Raw genomic sequence first — 7,009 nt, forward strand, 5'->3', positions numbered from 1 at the left:
ACATATTTTCATCTTGATTTCTGTTCTAATACTGACTTCCTGTTACTTCATTTTTCTTTCTTAGTTTTTAGCTTGTTACCAAAGTGGGAGAGAAACTGCTGCCACTATGGTGGGAATTTTGTTAATAGAGTGTTCTAAAAAGAGTAATTCGATTTCACTAGGTCATGTCTTCTACAAGGAAGAATGAAGGAAGCTGGGGTAATTGACACTTACTCATTAAGATAAAAATGTTCTTTCACCCCAGCTGTAAGTTAGCGATTCATGTGGTCACCGGTTGGGGTCGTACTGGTGCAGACGCCTCGCTCATTTTTTAGCCCAAGTGCGTCTTATCGTAATGGCGAAACACAGCGATAAAAGGCGTTCTCCGTTTCAACATGCGAGGTACAGTTACACCTGTGTGGCTATATTTTAGTCGAGATTACGGCCCCAGCGATGGATCGATCGCAAGATTCTTGAGATCTCGCGTTGCACTGTTGGCGTTCAAGTTCACCTGATGTCACACTAAGTCATATTTTTAGTGAGGGTGTACGAAAGACTACATGGTTCCTCTCCATCCAAAAATTTTGAATGATGTTCGACGCTTTATAACAACAGCAGAGAATGCAGTAAAAATCAGATTTTTTTCGCAGAAGTTTGGTACGAGTTTGACTGTCGTCTGGAAGTTTGTCGTGTGTTCGATGGAGGACCCACTGAACATGTGTGAGAGGTGAGTGAAAACTTTGAGCGTAAACGTGATTGTAAAAATTACTGAATACTGTACGTCGATCCATGTAAAAATATACTCATACAAAACTGGTTGGTTCTTTCCAAAACAGAATGTAATTCGTTATGGAGGAGGAGGATTTTAGTGTTTAACGTCCCGTCGACAACGAGGTCATTAGAGACGCAGCGCAAGCTCGGGTTAGGGAAGGATGGGGAAGGAAATCGGCCGTGCCCTTTCAAAGGAACCATCCCGGCATTTGCCTGAAGCGATTTAGGGAAATCACGGAAAACCTAAATCAGGATGGCCGGAGACGGGATTGAACCGTCGTCCTCCGGAATGCGAGTCCAGTGTGCTAACCACTGCGCCACCTCGCTCGGTATTTCGTTGTGTGGATACGTTAAATCAGTACCAAGTTTGCATCTTCATTAACGTATAAGATATAGTATTGTATAATTGTACTAATATTTATTAAGTGCTCTGTACTTTATGATTATTATTCTTGTGCTTTAAGGTTTTAGAAAGCTTTCCTCTTGAGGCAGATTAAAGATTAAATTCAGCATATGCGTACGAGATGGAGTGAGGTGTTTGAAACAGTTTGTTAGTAGTTGAACTTTGGGCCATCTATTTACACTTAACTTGCCTCAGACGTTTCGCCTTCATTACCTGAAAGTCATCTTCAGTGGCCTGGAACGTATACATATTCATTTTTCATATCTTACACTTTGTACATTGAGGTTATAAACCGTTCTGGAACTTTCCGATTTTTTTCACGAAGAAGTAATAGTTTATATTTCTAGTAACAAATTTCGTAGATGTTGCTCTACATTTACACCTTTTTCCCGTTTTATGGCTGATATTATCGTTGTGATCATTCAACATTGCAATTGCACATTATTAGGAAAGGAACACTCATTTACTTTCTGATTTTTCGGAAGTGATTAGCAAATGGTGAAAGTTGCTGACAAATGTCGAACGTGTGTGCAGGATCTCTCTCTCTCTCTCTCTCTCTCTCTCTCTCTCCCTGTGTGTGTGTGTGTGTGTGTGTGTGTGTGTGTGTGTGTGTGTGTGTGTGTGTGCTCGCGGACATGTGTAACTTTTTTCTAGATTTTTTTTAATGTTGTAATTTTCTTAAGTAGGTGAAGCAGCGAGTGTTTGTTGATATGTGAACGGTCATGTATGATACGTTTGTTCTGTGTAATGACATGGGTATGGTAGTTTCCCTGCAGTGGGAAAAGGCACTTGTTGTCGGTTGTACCTCATAATTATCATATCCTCTCTGCGCAGGTAGGATGCTTGTTCTGGTATTTTCACTGTGAATTTGGACTAGTTTGTATCATATTTCCAATCCCTGACGTGTCTTTGTAGGATATTTTGAAATTCCTTCATGTCACGCCAGTGTATACTGCATCACAACTTTGATATTCAAATTTGTGTATTTATGATCCCTGTAATATGTCCCACGCGGTTGTTGGTGGGTTAAGTTTGTTTGGAGAGTTTGCACAGTTTTATATGCAATATGGAGGCCTTGCTTACTTAGTTTGTTTGCTACACTGTGTACTGATTTGTGTGTGTAACTCATTGTGTATGTGTGTTTATGTGTTTGTGGGTTTTCTGATTGTGAATTTTCCTGCTGTCTGATTATGTTACATGTGTTATGTTGGTTTCGTATTGTTTCCATTTTTTGATTTAGTTTTAATTTGAGGAACCCTAGGTGATAATTATTAATATACCACAATTAACTGGGGACGACAGGACAGGAAGTGTTATAGAATAATAGAGATGTTCTTAGTCAAGCGTGAACCCAATTTAAGCATCTGGCACCTATTTCAAATGTTTTTCTGTCTTTCCGAATGGGGTTTTACTCCATATTTCTGTGAGTGGTGGTAATTACTGCTCAACTTTGACATATTACAGTCCGGAGTACGGAAGACTTTGAAAGAACGACAGTAGTACAACCCAGACAATACTCAATTAATTTCACTGTAAGGTTGCGCATCTTCCCTGAATGCAATGAAACCACGAGTTTCAGAAGTATTCGTTACTACTTGAGACTGAACAACTATCTGGAGAACGTGTTGTCGCTGTCGTCTTTGATGTTTCCCTTGGTTTGCTAAAGAAAGGGCTCGGGACATGGGGGAGCTCCGCCGCTTTGATCTGCCACAGCCGGTGTATCGCGCTCCGCACGGCACCTGAGCCACCTCTCGATTCCGAGGCAATCTCTATTCCAAACAGCGGCAGGGCTGGGTGCGGCTTGCCGAGGCACAAGGACACCTCCTGGCGCCACCCGAGCAGTGCTCTTTCTTTTATTGCCCCACAGGCAGCACTTCCCCCGCGCCGATCCTCTTGTCTCACCATTTCATTTCCAGGTCTTTCTCGCGCGCCCACGCGTCAGCTGTCGCTCGAGACAGAAAAAGCGGCGCCGTCTGTAAACGAAATCTGCTGGGCCTACGCGGACATGCCGCTTCGTGTCGCCTACTTCTCCCAATAACGCCTGCGCGAGAAATGAGCCAGATCTATACCCCATTCTCCTGCATTTCTCGGAAAAGAATTCTTCCAAACTCCTCCGCGTTTAAAAGGTGAAATACGATTTTTTTTTTCGTCCTGCTTCTATTCATTTACAAGATGTTTCTGCTGGTTGGTTCAGGCAACATATTTCATTTCCAATTTAAATAAAACTGCGCTATATAATATCGATCATTGAAACTGGCGAAGGTAACGTCAACTAGGGCGTTGTTATTTAGCACATACCGAGCGAGGTGGCGCAATGGTTAGCACACTGGACTCGCATTCGGGAGGACGACGGTTCAATCCCGTCTCCGGCCATCCTGATTTAGGTATTCCGTGATTTCCCTAAATCGTTTCAGGCAAATGCCGGGATGGTTCCTTTGAAAGGGCACGGCCGATTTCCTTCCCAATCCTTCCCTAACCCGAGCTTGCGCTCCGTCTCTAATGACCTCGTTGTCGACGGGACGTTAAACCCTAACCACCACCACCATTTAGCACATTGTCTCTCTTCTTTGAAACGAGAGGCAGGGAGGGATCCACATGCTCTAATTAAGCTTAGCAGGGAAAGATAGAAAGTGGAGAGAGTTAAGTGAATAGTAGCTGTAAATTGCTGGAAATATACAGTCTCGAAATGAAACACCCACGATCATTAAGGAAATGTTCATTACACCAAAACCATGAGAAAAATGTCTAATAAACAAGGAATCTGGCTCATACCTTAAGAGATATTGCACTCTTTCATCTTAGAAACTATGCAACAGATGTCTTCTTCTCCAAGATCTTTGCTGTACATTTTTTGGGAGACGAAAATATTGACCAAAACAAGAAGAAAATTCTAGTAACCATGGCCTCTAAAATGCGTACCTTACAAACTATGTGCACTTCCTCATCTTCGCTAGCGTGGGAAATTTCTCTTCTACTGAATATTTGCTCATAGCTCTTCAAGTTAACTAGTTACTTTCTACCTATTTCTGTATAAGGAACCCATTCGTATATTTTGTCGGTGGTTCTTTGGGAGATTCTGTATATTATCGATTTGGGGGTTCAATAATATGAGAGTTTAGCAATGTTTCTGAAGGCTTACGAATGGAAAAGCAAAAGTAACAGATAATATACATTCCAAAATACTAAAAACACTGTGGGAAAAGAGAAAATAAACAATTATTCAAGTTAGGTGTAGAATTTATGAAACTAGAGACATACAGTCGGAGTTTCGGAAGACATTATCCAGAGAATCTAGAAAATACCGAAGCAGAGACCTGCGAATATTATCGCATAATAAGTATATATATATATATATATATATATATATATATATATATATATATATATATATGTGTGTGTGTGTGTGTGTGTGTGTGTGTGTGTGTGTGTGTGTGTGTGTGTGTGTGTGTGTGTGTGTATCTATAGATATATATAACAAGTAAATAATAAATATAGCCCCCGCCCCCCTCCGGCTGACCGAGGTGGCCGGGTGGTTCTAGGTGCTTCAGTCCGGAACCGCGCGACTGCTATGGCCGCAGGTTCGGATCTTGCCTCGGGCATGGGCGTGTGTGATGTCCTTAGTTAGGTTTAAGTAGTTCTAAGTTCTAGGGGACTGATGACCTCGGATGTTAAGTCCCATAGTGCTCAGAGCCATTTGATCCATATAACGCCCCCCCATGAACCATGTACCTTGCCGTTGGTGGGGAGGCTTGCGTGCCTCAACGATACAGACAGCCATACCATAGGTGCAACCACAACGTAGGGGTATCTGTTGAGAGGCCAGACAAACATGTGGTTCCTGAAGAGGGGCAGCAGCCTTTTCAGTAGCTTCAGGGGCAACAGTCTGCATGATTGACTGATATGGCCTTGTAACACTAACCAAAATGGCTTTCCTGTGCTGGTACTACGAACGGCTGAAAGCAAGGGGAAACTACAGCTGTAATTCTTCCCGAGGGCATGTAGCTTTACTGTATGGTTAAATGATGATGGCGCCCTCTTGGGTAAATTATTACCAAGGTAAAATAGTCCCCCATTCGCATCTCTGGCTGCCGACCACTCAGGAGGACATCATTATTAGGAGAAAGAAAACTGTCGTTCTACGGATCGGAGCGCGGAATGTCAGATCCCTTAATCGGGCACATAGTTCAGAAAATTTAAAAAAGGAAAATAGTGGGAATTATTGAAGTTCGGTTGCAAGAGGAACAAGACTTCTGGTCAGGTGAATACAGGGTTATAAATACAAAATCAAGTAGGGGTCATGCAGAAGTAGGTATAATATTGAATAAAAAAAGAAACAGGAGTGCGGGTAAGCTACTACAAATACCATAGTGGATGCATTATTGTGGCCAAGATAGACACGAAGCCCACGCCTACCACAGTAGTACAAGTTTATATGACAACTAGCTCCGCAGATGACGAAGAGATTGATGAAATGTATGACGAGATAAAGGAAATTATTCAGATAGTGAAGGGAGACGAAAATTCAATAGTCATGGGTGACTGGAATTCGATAGTAGGAAAAGGGAGAGAGAGAAACGTAGTAGGTGAATATGGATTGGGGGGAAGAAATTAAAGGGGAAGCCGCCTGGTAGAATTTTGCACAGAGCATAACTTAATCATAGCTAACACTAGGTTCAAGAATCATGAAAGAAGGTTGTATACATGGAAGAAGCCTGGAGATACTAGAAGGTATCAGACGGATTATATAATGGTAAGACAGAGATTAAGGAACCAGGTTTTAAATTGTAAGACATTTCCAGGGTCAGATGTGCACTCTGTACCACAATCTATTGGTTATGTAGATTAAAACTGAAGAAACTGCAAAAAGGTGGGAATTTAAGGAGATGGGATCTGGATAAACTGACAGAACCAGAGGTTGTACAGAGTTTCATGGAGAGCATTAGGGAACGATTGAGAGGAATTAAGGAAAGAAATACAGTAGAAGAAGAATGTGTAGCTTCGAGGGATGAAATAGTGAAGACAGCAGAAGATCAAGTAGGTAAAAGGACGAGGGCTAATAGAAATCCTTGGGTAACAGAAGATATTTTGAATTTAATTGATGGAAGGAGAAAATACAAAAATGCAGTACATGAAGCAGGCAAAAAGGAATACAAACGTCTCAAAAATGAGATCAACAGGAGGTGCAAAATGGCTAAGCAGGAATGGCTAGAGGACAAATGTAAGGATGTAGATGCATATCTTACTAGCGGTGAGATAGATACTGCCCACAGGAAAATTAAAGAGACCTTTGGAGAAAAGAGAACCACTTTATGAATATCAAGAGCTCAGATGGAAACTCAGTTCTAAGCAAAGAAGAGAAAGCAGGAAGGTGGAAGGAGTATGTAGAGGTTCAGTACAGGTATGATGTACTTGAGAACATAATTTTTGAAATTGAGGAGGATGTAGATGCAGATCAAATGGGAGATATGACACTGCGTGAAGAGTTTGACAGAGGACTGAAAGACGTAAGTCGAAATAAGGCCCAGCGATTAGACAATATTCCATTAGAGCTACTGATAGCCTTGGGAGAGCCATCCCTTACAAAACTCTACCATCTGGCGAGCACGATGCATGAGACAGGCGAAATACCCTCAGATTTCAAGAATAATATAATAATTCGAATCCCAAAGTAAGCAGGTGTTGACAAATGTGAAAATTACCAAACTATCAGTTTAATAAGCCACGACTGCAAAATACTAACACTAATTCTTTACAGGCGAATGGAAAAACTGGTAGAAGCCGACCTCGTGGAAGATCAGTTTGGATTCCGTAGAAACGTTGGAACACATGAAGCAATACTGACCCTACGAAATGTCT

The 7,009-nt window shown here is 41.7% G+C and overlaps 1 non-coding gene across 1 annotated transcript; it reads right to left on the reverse strand.

The window, feature by feature from the left end:
- Positions 1-1,004: 1,004 nt before the first annotated feature.
- On the reverse strand, positions 1,005-1,077 carry Trnaa-cgc. Its single transcript has one exon. It is a non-coding gene; the product is annotated as a tRNA-Ala (tRNA).
- Between the last annotated feature and the right edge of the window lie 5,932 nt (positions 1,078-7,009).

Source organism: Schistocerca americana, chromosome 5, assembly GCF_021461395.2.
Source record: "Schistocerca americana isolate TAMUIC-IGC-003095 chromosome 5, iqSchAmer2.1, whole genome shotgun sequence".
NCBI classification, from domain to species: Eukaryota; Metazoa; Arthropoda; class Insecta; order Orthoptera; family Acrididae; genus Schistocerca; species Schistocerca americana.